We start from the raw sequence: 14,397 nt of genomic DNA on the forward strand, positions 1-14,397 counted from the left end.
CTGCTGAAGTGAGGTGACTGGGGGAAAGTGGTAAAATGCTCTATTGCTTATTAAGTAAACTAATTAAAACTGAAAATATTAGTGCAAAGCTGAAATAAGTTTTTTCAAACACCCAGTTTCTCCACTCTCATATTCTAGGTGAAGAGACTACAGGGATAACTTAGGAACACCTGCTCGGAAGAAGTTTCCAGCTATTCTAACCTGTGTCTTCCCTCAGAAGAATTTTAAGGTCTAATTAGGGATAGAAGCAGCCAGCACCAAGGGTTAGCTTGGGAATCTTTAGATACCTTTCTACCACTATTATCCAACCCAGGCCACCCCTTAAAAATATATCATCTAAGTAAAAACAGTGAGCTTGCTTTGATGGCAGCTTCCAGACCTTACCTGTCCCCACCTGAAGCATTAAACTACTGTCCCTAGGACTCATTTATAGAATTTCCCAGGCTGACAGTTGGTGGAAGTAACAGAGGAATTGGAGATTATAGAGGTGAAAGAAAGACTGACTGGCTTTTCATTCCCCTCAACTTCATGTTACTTTCTATTATTGGTTCCGGGTACTCTGTGCTTTAATTAGCACAGACTTACTAGTCTTTGTTTTCAGGCACCAGGTAGAGTTGTCTACCTTTCCTTCATGTTATTAGTATCTCTCCCAAGTGGGAAAGAGGCTTTTTTTCAGAAAAGCTAATACAGTTCTGAAGAGAGAAAGAGAGAGAGAGACTGTGCTCTTTTCTGACACCCAAAGAAAAGCCATTAGAGTTTAGCAATCCTGGAAAAAATAATCTTAGTTTTGGTATTTTGGGATATCCTTTATTTTAAGATGCCTTCTTTCAGAGTGCCTGGCTGGCTCAGTCAGTAGAGCATGTGACTCTTGATCTTGGGGTCGTGAGTTCAAGCCCCACATTGGGCATAGAGCTTACTTAAAAAGAAAGGGTGGGGGCTGGAGGTGCCTAGGTGGCTGAGTTGGTTAAGCAACTGGCTCTTGGTTTCAGCTCAGATCATGATCTCACAGTTGGTGAGTTTGAGCCCTGCATTGGGCTCCATGCTGATGGCACAGAGCCTGCTTGGAGTTCTCTATCTCCCTCTCTCTGCCTCTAAATTAATTAATTAATTAATTAATTAAACTTAAACAAAAAAGATGCCTGCTTTTTTTCCCTCCTTGCTTTGCATGCCACAGCCTCCTATTGCACCTCCTTCCAGATCTGAGGCCTTAGAGTAAAAGTGCAAAGTGTATGGCAAGAAATGATTGTTTTGTTTCATTTCATTTCATTTCATTGTAAGTTTATGTATTTATTTTGAGAGAGAGAGAGAGCAAGCGAGTACACAAGCAGGGAGAAGGGCAGAGAGAGAGAAAGGGAGGGAGGGAGAATCCCAAGCAGGCTCTGTGACCTGAGCCAAAGTTAGACACTTAACTGAGCCACCCAGGTGCCCATTATGGGATTCTTATAGCAAGAGATAAGCAGTGTTGGTCACAATTTGACTATTTTACATTTTATAATTTACATTGACTCCTAACTTCTGTGTAGGGAGTATAACTGAAACAAACTATCAAACTGGGAATGGCCTAAGGAGCCCTGTCTCTGAAGGAAAACGTGAGGGAGCGCCTGGGTGGCTGAGTGGGTAAGCTTCCAACTCTTGATTTCAGCTCAGGTCATGATCTCACACTTCTGTGGGTTTGAGCCCCTCATCAGGTTCCACACTGACAGCTCAGAGCCTGCTTGGGATTCTCTCTCTCACTCTCTGCCCCTCCCCTGCTTGTGCACATGCTCTCTCAATATAAATAAATAACCTTAAAAAAAATAAAGGCAAATGTGAGACTTTTTCATCCTGAGGACTTTTAATTGTGACAAATTGAATTATCCTCAGAGTTCCTCTTATGTCTTCCCTTTGTCTTTCCTTCATAGGACAGTTTGTGATGGGAAGGGCTTTTTTGTATGATTAATAAGCTCAGCCAAAGAATATTGTAAAATGAGTACAGTTGAAATTAAGGTTCAGCCTACCTCCCAGTGAAACGCATGCCTCTCTGTTCCTTCTTCAACCTGGGACCTGGGCATTAAACTGTTGATTATTTCACTTATGATTTCCCTTGGCTTGGTGTTCTTAAATGTTGAACATTAGGAAATATCAAGGAGTCACTCACACTGCTTTCTTTTGAGAAACCAAAGGTTTGAATTCTTTCAATCATGATTAATCCTTTGAATCCTAGATTATGCCTACCGTTGTGCCCTAGAGGCGGCTTGCCACCTAGGTTGACTAGGATTTAAAGTTAATTGAGTTACTATTCCACTCTCAGAAGGATCTATTATATTTTATTATTTATTTATTTAATTTTATTTATTGCTCTTGATAAGACTTTTATTCCATTTAAAGATGTATTTAGGAGCACCTGGGTGGCTCAGTCAGCTAAGTGGCCAACTTTAGCTCAGGTCATGATCTCATGGTTTGTGAATTTGATCCCCGTGTCAGGCTGGTGCTGACCGCTCAGAGCCTGGAGCCTGCTTCAGATTCTGTGTCTCCCTCTCTCTGCCCTCCCCTACTTGCGCGCGCTCTCTCGCTCTCTCGTTCTCTCTCTCTCAAAAATAAATATTACAAAAAAAAAAAAAAGGCAAAAGGTGCCTGGGTGGCTCAGTTGGTTGAGCATCCGATTTTAGCTCAGGTCATGATCTCACGGTTTGTAAGTTTGAGCTCTGTGTCAGGTTCTGTGCTGGTGGCTCAGAGCCTGGAGCCTGCTTCAGATTCTGTGTCTCCCTCTCTCTGACCCTCCCCTGCTCTCTCTCGCTCTCTCTCTCTCTGTCTCTCTCTCTCTAAAATAAATAAACATTAAAAAAAATGTAAAGATGTATTCAGTCCATTCCGACTCATTTTTTCCACTCTTCTCCAGGTACTCAAGTTGAGACTGTGAGAACATAGTGTGGTCCCTTCTCCTGTTATAGATCTATGGACCATCTCAAACTGAGTTTTTAAATTTCCATTTCTCAACTATATACTGTATTGCTGCTCTTCTGACTTTTTTTTAAATTAAAAAAATTTAATGTTTATTTATTTTAAGATATGGAGAGAGAATCCCAAACAGGCTTTGCACTATCAGATCAAGAGTCAGATGCTTAACCAACTGTGCCACCCAGGCTCTCCTGCTTTTCTGACTTTCTTGACTTTTCCTCTCGCCTCCCCCATCTTTCTGGCTCTAAAGACCATGTCCAGGATCTCCTAAGATAAAGGTGGATGGGGATGAGGTATCTTCAGTGAACCAGTACTGTGTTCCTACCCTCGAGCCTAGTCTTGTCTGGTAGCCATAGGGAAGAATCTAAAATGAGTACTAATACTTTGTAGGTTTCTCCTCCCTCTGTCCAATAGACTGTATAACTACACTAGAACAAAGGGTAGAATTTGAGGTAGAGATTAGACTTTCTTTTTGTATTTGAGAAGTGTATGAAAGGATCTGTTCTGTTCATATTTATCTTTTTTTTTTTAATGTTTTATTTATTTCTAGGAGAGAGAGAGAGACAGCGTGAGCAGGGGAGGGTCAGAGAGAGAGGGAGTCACAGACTGAAACAGGCTCCAGGCTCTGAGCTGGCAGTCAGCACAGAGCCCGACGCGGGGCTCGAACCCACGAACCGCGAGATCATGACCTAAGCGAAAGTCGGACGCTTAACCAACTAAGCCACCCAGGCGCCCCTGTTCATATTTATCTTATGCCACAGAACAATTTATTTGTTCATTTATTCTCTTATTTGTTGGAAACTATTTTACCTAGGTTGTTCTAATATTTAGTATCTTCATTGTGAAATTAATCACCAGGAAAAAATACCAAAACTGACTGATTTTACTACTCCATCTTTGCTATTCAAATGGATAATACAGTCTTGTTTTCAAGTTTGTGGGTAATAAATTCAGTGGAATCTCGGTTTTTAGTGCTTCTGTGTGCTAGGTCTTATGCTAAGTGCTGGGAAATATTTTAAGAATCCTTGCAGGTTCAATTATTTTCTTACCTTTTCAGTACTTTGAATCACTGTTGTTACTCTGTATCTAGAAGTACTAGATTTTATATGATTCCTACGCCTGATCACTACATCACTGTCGGTATTTTCCCCACAAGTGAGGAAAATAACTAACTTTGTGTATTACAAAACTTTACCCAAAGGATGTCAATAGAACATTTATTCTATAGAAGAAATGTGTTACAGAAAATGCAAGCTATCAGTCCTCTAATTTTCCTTGTGTCTCTTAACCACACCTGAAGTTCCTACCACTCAGACTTCAATAGTCTCCTTTTCCTCAACAAGCTCTTTTGGAGAGGTATAGTGATCTTCCAGCTTTGGCTTCCATAGATGAAGTCAGTTGTCTCTTCCTAGCTGTTCCAGGGGCTGTCATTCTGATGTGATACAGGTTGATATAGTCCTTAGTGAGTGCCTTTGGCACTGCTTATCAATTACTTATTTCCCTGTGATGTTGCATTGAAGCTTTAATTAACCACTGAATTTGAGTTGACTTCTTAGTTGACAGCTTTGCTTTCCTGAAGGCATGCTGTTGCATAGCCTAGCACACTGGCATGCCACTGAGTTTAGATCAGTGTGTACAATGCACTTTCACTTTAAAAAAAGTTAATTGTTGATTTAGGGAATGAGGAAGTCATATATGTGTTCTAGAGTAGTTTACAAGTTGGTAGGAGGGAGTAAGAGACTGGCGCCAAAGGAAGAGCTTGTGTTTTCTAGAGCATGTGAGAAGTTAGCCTGGTGAGTAGGTGAGCAAACAGTCAGGGCTCTGGGAGACACAGAACCAGAGTCCACTAGATGGGCGCCATGAGGCATTGTCTTATTATAATAGTGACTGCGTTTTTATTTATGTGGACTGTAGTGTTGTTTTGAATCTTTTAATCCCATCAAATATACTGCCTCAAAATATAATACCCAAATGTGTGTGGTGGACACAGAAAGACTTGGGAATTACTTATCTTGTGTGTTGGAAGCTGAACTAGAAACTTGACAGCCTGGCTGTTGTCATTCTGGCTCCTTTAATAATTCACTATATAATTTTAGTGAGTCATTTAGCCTCTTTGTCCACTTGACAGGAGAGGATGTGGTGTTTACCTTCGTGTTCCTTCCAGGGATTAAGTAGGAAGAAATGGCAAAGCACTATGACTTCCTTTGGAAAAGATGTTATCTGAAGTCAAAAGGAATAAAAGTAGATACATGCCTTAGCACCCAGGTTATTTGCAGTATGTGAACTACCTGAGACACGCTGGGACTGCCAGTTTTGGATGTTCTAATGACAGGAACACCTCAATACTAAGAGATGGGCTCAGGTGGCTGAAAAGCATCCATCCCAGCTTAACAAAAGGAGTCACTAAAGGGCATCTGAGTTGTGTTGGGCACCGTTGGGATATAAATACGTCTTGAACAAAATAGAGGTGGTCACAGCCACAGTAAGGAAGGAGGTGGGGCCTGTCCAGGGTTTGTGCATCATCTTTTCATAGGCTGAGCGTAGTCCATGAAATGTTCTGACTATCCCTGGTTCATTATTATTTTGATCTCTTTTCCAAGAATATAATGTCAGCTGAAGATCTGAGGCCACTCACAACTCCTTTATAAAAGTTGATGTGGTTGTGAAATGAAGCCTCAAATACTGAAATAGGAAGTTATTCCCTAACCCCTTTGGGAGATTAAAAATGCCAACATAATCTTAAGGAAATATCTGCTGAAGTAAACTTTTATAACTGAATTTATTACCAGCTTGGGGAGAGATCAGCTTAATAATAAGGGCAGCTGAATTTAAATTTCCTCTCACCTCTTACTACCTGGGTGACCATGGGAGAGTAGTTTAACTTACCTGAGCTTCAAGTTTCCTCATTTGTAAAAGAGGGATTCAGTAAAGCCTTTCAGCGACTACCCTAAATTGCCAATCTGCCACACCTTGCATTTTCCATTTCTCTTCCCTGTTTTCCAGTTCTCTATGGTACCTAACATAATTCAACATGCTATGCAGTCAACTCATTTCTATTCTGTTTCTTCTCCTCCCAGAATGTAATTTCCACGAAGGCAGGAATTTTTGCCTGTTTTGTTTATGGTCTGACATGAAGTAGGCACTCAATAAATATTTGTCTAGTGAATAGCCACGCTTCCTTTAAGGTAATTATGAAAATTTAATGGGAATCTTTTATTGAATGAGAACATAATGTGATGTTTGGCACATAATAAGCATTTAGAAAATGGTAGCAATTATGTTTTCCTCAGAAGGTACTATAGGTCATAGTTATATAACTGATTAGTGTAAAGGTATTTTGCTGGGGTGCCTGGATGGCTCAGTTGGTTAAGCGTCTGACTTCGGCTCAGGTCATGATCTTACGGTTCATGGGTTTGAGCCCCACATTGGGCTCTTCTCACCATTGTTCTTATAGTCCACATACTCACAGAAGATAGCACTGTTTTTCAGCCCGCATTCCTTCATTCAACAAATGTCTGAGGGCTTCCTATGTAGTTCTCACCATTCTGTGCCCTCGGGGTGTAACATTCATGTATTTCTAAGTAAACTAAATGCTCAAGGTTCAGGTGCCCTAATTAATTGATGTGGTTCAGGTTGTAAAACTTTGCAGTGTGGTTAAGTTCCTATATATTGATATCACTTGGTACATACTACTAAGTTAATTAAAAGCTCACAAAACCTTTTCTCTATTCCTTACTTAAGGTGATTTTAGAGCTGATTCAAATTCTTGGGAGAGATATTTGAAGAATGTATAGTTAGGCTGAGTGCTGGAAGCAGTTTTCTAAGATTTCCTCTTTACTTTGGTTCTGTTGACTTGCTCTTCGCATCTATAAGGATGTGGATGATCTCTTACCTTTTTTGTTCCTTCACAGTGATTTACCTCCTAAGTCAGCAACTTTCCTAGTCCCCATTCATTCTCTTTAATTTCTCTTTTTTATTAACTAAGATACAATTCATATATAAAATTCAGCCTTTCAAAGTGTACATTTCAGTGGTTTTTAGTGTATTCACAGAGTTGTGCAGCCATCACCACCTGCTTAATTCTGGAATATTTTTATCACACCACAGAGAAACCCCATACCCATTAGCGACAGCATCTTATTCCTTTCTTCCCACCCAGTTCCTGGCAGCTACTTTCTGTCTCTTTATTTTTGCCTCTGCCAGACATTTCATATAGATGGAATCATGCAATATATAGCCTTTTGTATGTGGCTTCTTTCACTTAACATAATGTTTTCAGTGTTCATCCATGTTGTAGCATGTGTTAGTGCTTCATTTCTTTTTGTGGCTGAATAATATTCCATTGTATGGATATACCACATTTTATTTACCCATTTATCAGTTGATGGACATTTGAACAGTTTCCACTCTGACTTATTATGAATAATGTTGCTGTGAACGTTGATGTACAAGTTTTTGTTTGGACATGTTTTCAGTTCTCTTGGGTATACACCTAGGTGTGGAATTGCTAGTTCATATGGTAACTTTGTGCTTAACTTTTGAAAGAATTATCTTGGTGTTCCTGGATGACTCAGTTAAACATCCGACTTCAGCTCAGGTCATGATTTCGCAGTTCGTGGGTTCAGGCTGACAGCTCAGCTCAGAGCCTGCAACCTGCTTCAGATTCTGTGTGTCCTTCTCTCTCTCTGCCCCTCCCCTGCTCATACCCTGTCTTTCTCTGTCTCACAGAAATGAATAAATGTTAAAAAAATTTTTTTTAAAAAACCTATCCTCTCTTAAACAGTGTTCCTTTGATCACTTCCCTTTGAAAAGCTTTCCATTCCCAGCTTCCCTTTCCTCCCAACCAGCAGCTCCACTCCAACTTTCCTATTTGCTTTTGTCTGTTTTCTGAGTTGTCACTTTAATGAAAATAACAGACATTTTAATAAATTATTTTCACTCTAGATGGGCCACAGCCATCTTCTGTTTAATGTGTCAAAAACCAAACTTTCTTTTTATAGTGTTCTCCCCCTCCTCGTTTTGCTAAGGCCACCAGCATTCTTCCTGACCCCAGGTGCTAGGCCTGCGAGTTTTTATGGATACACTTCTCTCCAGCTCTGCCATATTCTGTTTCCTGCCGTGTTCAGATGGTTCATCCCTGACAGACCCCCCCATTGTTCCTCCCTTTCTTGTCTCACTGTCTAACCCCGATCCTGGCCATTGTCAAACCATGGCGGTTTCCATTAACTGGTGGCACTCTGCTTATTGTCATCCCGCCTCTGAAATACTTGCCCATAGCACTCTTCGTAAAATGTGACCAGAGACTTCTGGTAAACATGAAGGATTTAACACCCGTGTTTCTCTCCATCCTCTCTCCCCCCAAATCCCTCTAAAATGACAGTGAAGGAAGGAGACAGAAATACATGCTTATTGTATAAAGAGAATGGGAAAAGGAGGGGGATGAGCCGTGAGTGACACCAGGAGCATTTCTCCTGCAGAAGAAGCAAAACTGTGTGTGAGAGGAAATACAAGTTTACTATACTGTTCTGTGTGCTGTGGATATTTATATAGTTGTAATACTGTAAATAATTAACATTATTTAACCTAAAATGTGTTATAGCTATTTTGGAAGGATGGGGGAGGAAAGAGGGTGGGAGAAATCATCTCCTATCATAGGGAGCCAGAAGATAATAGCTGAAATTGAAAATTTAGTGACAGTAGAAATATGACAGTTAATTATCAGAAGAAAAACAGCTAAAAGATTTGAAAAGTAATTGCTTCTGGAGAGCAGAAATCAGGGGAGAAGATGGGGCAAAAGGCTGCTGTTTGACTTATTAGTCTTGTAATACTCTTTAACTGTTAAAATTATGTGTATGTAGTGCTTTGATAAAAATTAAAATTTAAAAGCTATCCACTTTGTAATTCCCTTCCTCAAAAATTTCAAAGGATTTCTATTTCCTGCTGCACAAATGACAAATTCCTTCTTTTTTCAGCTTGACTTTTATATTCTTCTTTATATTAAGAGCCTTTGCTTCCACTGAACTGATCATGGCCCTGGAATTCTGAACTGCTTGAGCAGTAGTCTCTTTGTACCCTGAACCCTTCTCCTTCCTCTCCCAATTTAAAAATCCTATCTCTCCTTCTTTTAAGCCCTAATTTCCACACTAAGTTTTCCAGGTCTCCTCTCCCCAAGCTCAGTGACCCCTCTTAAATGGCTGTGGCTCTAGTTGTCTGTACTACTCATTAGACACTTGCATTGTCTTTTCTTGTTTGTGAGGCTTTTGATGTAAGTCTTATCTCCCCAACTGGATTATAGGCTCCAACCAAGCAAGAAGGACATCTTACTACCATTTTATATTCATTGTCCACAGTGTTAGGTTTGATTGATATCTGTTTAATATTCAGTCCTCACTTAGCCATCAAAAAGCCCTCTGTTTTGAGATCACTATTCTTTATTCAGGGCATGTCTCAAGACTCTACTTCGGTCTAAAAAATCTCTCTATCTTTGTCAGCCTTATGGAGGTTGAAGGCCAAGTCTTTATCTCTTTGCTGGTGATATTGTTGTTGATTGGTGCAGTGTGCTAGTCATTTATAGAACATAACATAGACAGTCCCCAATCTCCCAAACCCTGTGGATGTTTACGCATTTCAAGTTTGGTATTATTCGAGAGAAATGCTAATTTAGTATTACCATCACCACATTGGGGATTTATGAGGCCTCTCCCTTTATACTCCCTTGCCTTAAGATCCCCTGCACTGCGAATAGCCAAGGAAAAACAAAATAAACAAAGCCCTCTGCAATTTCCAGTGTTCTCTTGCCACTCTAAGAATAACCACCTGGCTTTACATGTGCCCTAGAAAGGTTTCATCGGCCATGTGTCCTCTACCACTAAACTAGAACCCCAGTGTGATCTGAAACATTTAAATGTTTAAGGTTAAGAACTTAAATGTTCTTAATCTTTTAGAGGACAGGGAACTCTGTGAGAATGTATGTTAAGAACTTGGACCCTCCTCTCAGAATACAAGGTACACATGTAGCTGTATTAAAGGGTACCCAGGATTTTGGTTTTATTCAGGAATGGCGAGGCCAGCAGATGAGGAGACAGTGCCATTAAAAGAAAAGGTGGTTCGTTACTTAAAATTCCCAGAGTAAAGGGACACGGGATACTCTGCAAGGCCACATGGGGAAATAGTAGGGTCAGTCAGGATGTGAGAGGAAAGCCTGAGCCAGAGCCCTTCTCGGGGTTTTCAGAAGGGAAGGCTGAGGCAGAGTAGATGTGCAGAGTAGGGTTAGGGTTACATAGCCTGAATAATGTTGTGAGACTCTGAGCTGTGCGGTGATCCCTGCTTGTCCATCCCTGGTGCTGGGGCGATATAGGACAGAGGAAACACTGGTTTGCTGTGTGAGTTTGACGACCAAAGTGGTTATCGGTATGGGCTCCCTCCATTGGTTTGCATGCTCGCAGGCCAGCTGTTTGCTATCTCTAGGAATGAGCGGGCCCAGGGAGGGCCTCGTTATGCAAGGCAACCAAGATGTCAGGACGCGATTAAATGTAGAAAACAGAATACACAATTAACACAATATTGCACACACACAATTTTATGTGCTACTTGAGTGACTTTTTGGCCTCCTGAAGCCCATCTGCAGACCCCAGGTTTAAACTCCACCTTGGGCTCTGGGGGCTCCATGCCTTTGTACACGGGATTTGGGTTTACGTTTCCTTGTCACGAGAAGGTTTGTTAATTTTCTATTAAACCAACAGAATGTAGCAACTGCTCAATTTTTTTATGGTAAAGCTTTTCTTTCTGCTTTCTTTGGAGTTTTATGCCAGGAGTTTATTTGTGGGTATTTTGCGCCGAGAGGGATAAGCCTGCACCCCTAATTGCTGCATCAAGTCTGTGCTCACAGGGCGTCCTGATGACATTTTAAATACATGGAAATTTTTGAATGCATGAAAACATCTAGTGCTGATTCTCTGCTGCATTTTTGCTCTGGCACCTGCTCCTCTCTTCTTGGAATTTATCTCATTGCCTAATTCTGTACATTGTCTCCAAACCTTTCATTAAGCATTGTTGGAAATTTTGCTTTTTAACCTCAGCATCCCCGCTTATCTTTTGAACAAAAACAGAACCATCTCTGACTACTAGGCATTTCCTCGAGTGAAAAGCTCCCCATCTCGCCTTTTCTGACTTTTCAGAGCATGAAATGGCTGTGCTAATCCTGTTGGCCTTAAGGCAAGGGCTTTGCAGAGTCAGACAAAGGGGGACCGCCTGCTCCCAGCTTGGATCTTTCAGAGGCCAGAGGCAGAAACTTTTTAACATTATACCAACTTGTAGTAAAAAATCTGCCTACCCTTGCTTTGTTTTGGCTGCAGTTATGAAAGAAGTAAATTCTTGGAGTGTTTCCTCTGGATGTAACCATCAGTTTCTCAGTGCCCTGAGTACTATATTGTATACGTTTCCAGAGGTTGGGTGCTTTTTCTCAAGTTTTGGCAATCAAACAAAAGGGGTTTTAGGAATTCTGGAAGTTTCCTTTTGCTGGTTGAGTGGATATTTCTCAAAGCCAAAGGTGCTTTGGCTCCAAGTCAACAAATTGAGTTGCAACTTTGTGCTTTGGGCAAGGTGCTTTGTAGGGCACAAGGACTGAGTGGTGCTTCAATCTCTCAGAGGGATTTAAGATAGCGCTTACTCTTAAGGGGCTACAACTAGTTAGTAGTGAGTGACACACGTTCAAGTAACCATTTGTGTCTGTATTTAACATGGAGTTACTGTATAACTTCTGCGGCAGAGCATCAAGATATTTCATCCAGGGTTGATGGGGGTGGGGGGGTTGGAGGGGCAGGGAAAATGGGAGATGGGCATGGAGGAGGGCACTTGTTGGGAAGAGCACTGGGTGTTGTATGTAAGTGCTAAATCATGGGAATCTACTCTCAAAGCCAAGACTATACTGTATACACTGTATGTTAGCTAACTTGACAATAAATTATTTAAAAAAAAAGAGTACACTTACCATTATGTGCTCTGAGTAATGTATAGAACTGAATCGTTGTATTGTACACCTGGAACTAATATAACACTGAATGTTAATTTTTCTTTTAAAAAATAATTAAAATTTAAATTTCAAAAAAAAGACAGTTCATCTAAAAGTGAGAAAATTGTGGGCTCCTGGATGGCTCAGTCGGTTAAGCATCTAACTTCAGCTCAGGTCATGATCTCGTGGTTTGTGGGTTCAAGCCCCACATCAGGCTCTGTGCTGACAGCTTGGGACCTGGAGCCTGCTTCATATTCTGTGTCTCCCTGTCTCTTCCCCTCCCCTGCTCATACTTTGTCCCTCTCAAAAATAAACTGTAAAATAAATAAATAAATAAAAGTGAGGAAATTATATATGTCCTTCCCTCCAAAAGAATCCATTTACAATGTACTATGGGGATTCAGATTCAGGGAAAATTTTGAGTGGGAACAGAAAAGATTTTGAATTGGACCTCTGGTGGACTGAATTTTATACCTGTCCTCAAATGGAGTGAATAATGGCAGAGAGTCCTGCCTGGACAGGAAGGTAGGAGATGAGCAGATGGAATATGTCAGAATAAGAGAGATGAAATGCTAGGGGCCTTCCATAAGGTCAATAATATCAGGTTAGTGAAATCATAAAAGACTTCCCAGAAAAAGGGATTAAGAGAGTCCTTGAGTAGGACTATGGGATTAGGGGATTTTAGTAAACACTTATTAGTGGACAGAGGAAGGAATGAATCTACAGAGTAGGTACACTATGAGCAAAAGTATAAAAGTAGGGATATATTCAAAGCATATTTCTGGGGCTCCTGGGTAGCTCAGTTGGTTAAGTATCTAACTTTGGCTCAGGCCATGATCTTGCAGTCGGTGAGTTTGAGCCCCATGTCGGGCTCTGTGCCAGCCCAGTGTTTGGAGCCTGCTTTAGATTCTGTGTCTACCTCTCTCTGCCTCTCTCTCTCTCAAAAATAAAATAAAAATAAACCTTAAAAAAACATAATTCCAAATTGAAATGAATAACAAGCAATGGGAGATAGGCAGAGAAAGGCAGATTACAGACAGATCATTGAGGGCTTTGAGTAGCAGACCAAGGAATCTTGCTCGTTTTAGGTCATGAGGAGCCATTAAAGCTTTTTGAATAGATGAGCAACCCAGTCAAAGTGTTTAAAAATAATCAGTCTGGGATCGATAAATGGATTGGAGCAAGAATAGATGGGAAGATAGATGATTTTGTAAGGGACAAGGGCCCATGGCTTAGAGTTAACTGCAAAATTATTTCATGATGTTAACTCCTACCCCAAGGGGCTTATAGAGAAGTTGGCAGCTTCTTATGCATCCTTTATGGTGACCAGCATAGTCTTGAGAAGGTGTGTGCACCACCATGCTCACTGGCTTGCAGGCATTCCTCAAGTGTTAGAGCCAGTCCAGTATTTTCTGAGAAATGCATATAACAGTTCTGGCAGAAAAGACAAGACTAAAATTTCATATCTTCTGCTTTCCTTTGTGAAGTCCCCCTTTCAAAAAACTTTTAAAAGAATTTTGCCACAGGCCTCTTTCAAAAATTGATCTAACCTGGCATTAAAAGTAGGTCTTTCTGGTCTTCAAGGTAAAATATTAGAAGGCATCAGGATGGCATCTAAGAGAAAAGCTTGGGGCTAGACATCTATTTGTCTGTTTCATTGATGGCAGACAGACTGTTCCAAGTATGCACCCAGGAAGCCCATGGCTTTAGAGTCTCCACTTTTGTGGGGTATGTTTGTGGGACTATCTGCCGTTCATAGCTGCCTGCTGGATTGTTTCACCAGTGCAGTGGCTTGGGCTTTACATGGTATAAACATGATTCATCAAGACTCAGGACATGTTTCTGTGGGCAAAATTTCTTGTCAGGATTTCCAAGTAAATGTGGCCATCTCTGCTGTCCACCTTTGGAATTTTATAGGACTTCTTGTCCCAAATTATTTCATTTTAATCTATTACTGCCTCAACTACACCTTGTTGGGCAAGGATTAAGATTGTGGGAAAGCATATAAAGGTCTTTCTTTTGTGTCCCCAGTTGCTTGCTTGTTTGTGTACTTCCTCCTTTCCTACCCTCTTCCTTCCTCCCTTCAGTAGTGAGGCATTTTAACAGTGCAAAAAAGCATAATGCGTATATACAGGCACATATGTATATAACCAGTATTTGTCCTCCCACAACTGAGATTCAAGAGTTGTTACCAGGGGCGCCTGGATGGCTCAGTTGGTTGGGCGTCCAACTTCTGTCCGACTTTGGCTCAGGTCATGATCTCATGGTTCGTGGGTTGGAAACCTGCTTTGGGCTCTGTGCTGACAGCTAGCGCAGAGCCGGGAGCCTGTTTTGGATTCTGTGTCTCCCTCTCTCTGACCCTCCCCTGCTCACGCTGTCTCTCTCTTTCTCAGAAATAAATAAAACATTAAAAATTTTGGGGGGGGAATAAAAGAGTTGTTACCATTTTG

The 14,397-nt window shown here is 41.0% G+C and overlaps 1 protein-coding gene and 1 long non-coding RNA gene across 10 annotated transcripts in view; one reads left to right on the forward strand and one right to left on the reverse strand.

Annotated features, from left to right (window-relative positions):
• The window catches only part of AMBRA1 (autophagy and beclin 1 regulator 1), a 177,498-nt gene that overhangs the window by 102,763 nt on the left and 60,338 nt on the right, over nucleotides 1–14,397 (forward strand). The window lies entirely within an intron of this gene.
• Nucleotides 1–14,397, reverse strand: part of LOC144234164 (uncharacterized) — a 43,146-nt gene that overhangs the window by 7,328 nt on the left and 21,421 nt on the right. The window contains exon 3 of one of the 2 annotated variants that reach the window (XR_013335875.1): nucleotides 11,927–11,981. The exons of the other annotated variant lie outside the window; for it this stretch is intronic. This is a non-coding gene — a long non-coding RNA (uncharacterized LOC144234164). The remainder of the gene's footprint in view (nucleotides 1–11,926; nucleotides 11,982–14,397) is intronic. 2 annotated transcript variants of the gene reach the window in all.

The sequence above is a fragment of the Crocuta crocuta genome, unplaced genomic scaffold, assembly GCF_008692635.1.
Source record: "Crocuta crocuta isolate KB4526 unplaced genomic scaffold, BGI_CrCroc_1.0 scaffold330, whole genome shotgun sequence".
Taxonomy (NCBI): domain Eukaryota; kingdom Metazoa; phylum Chordata; class Mammalia; order Carnivora; family Hyaenidae; genus Crocuta; species Crocuta crocuta.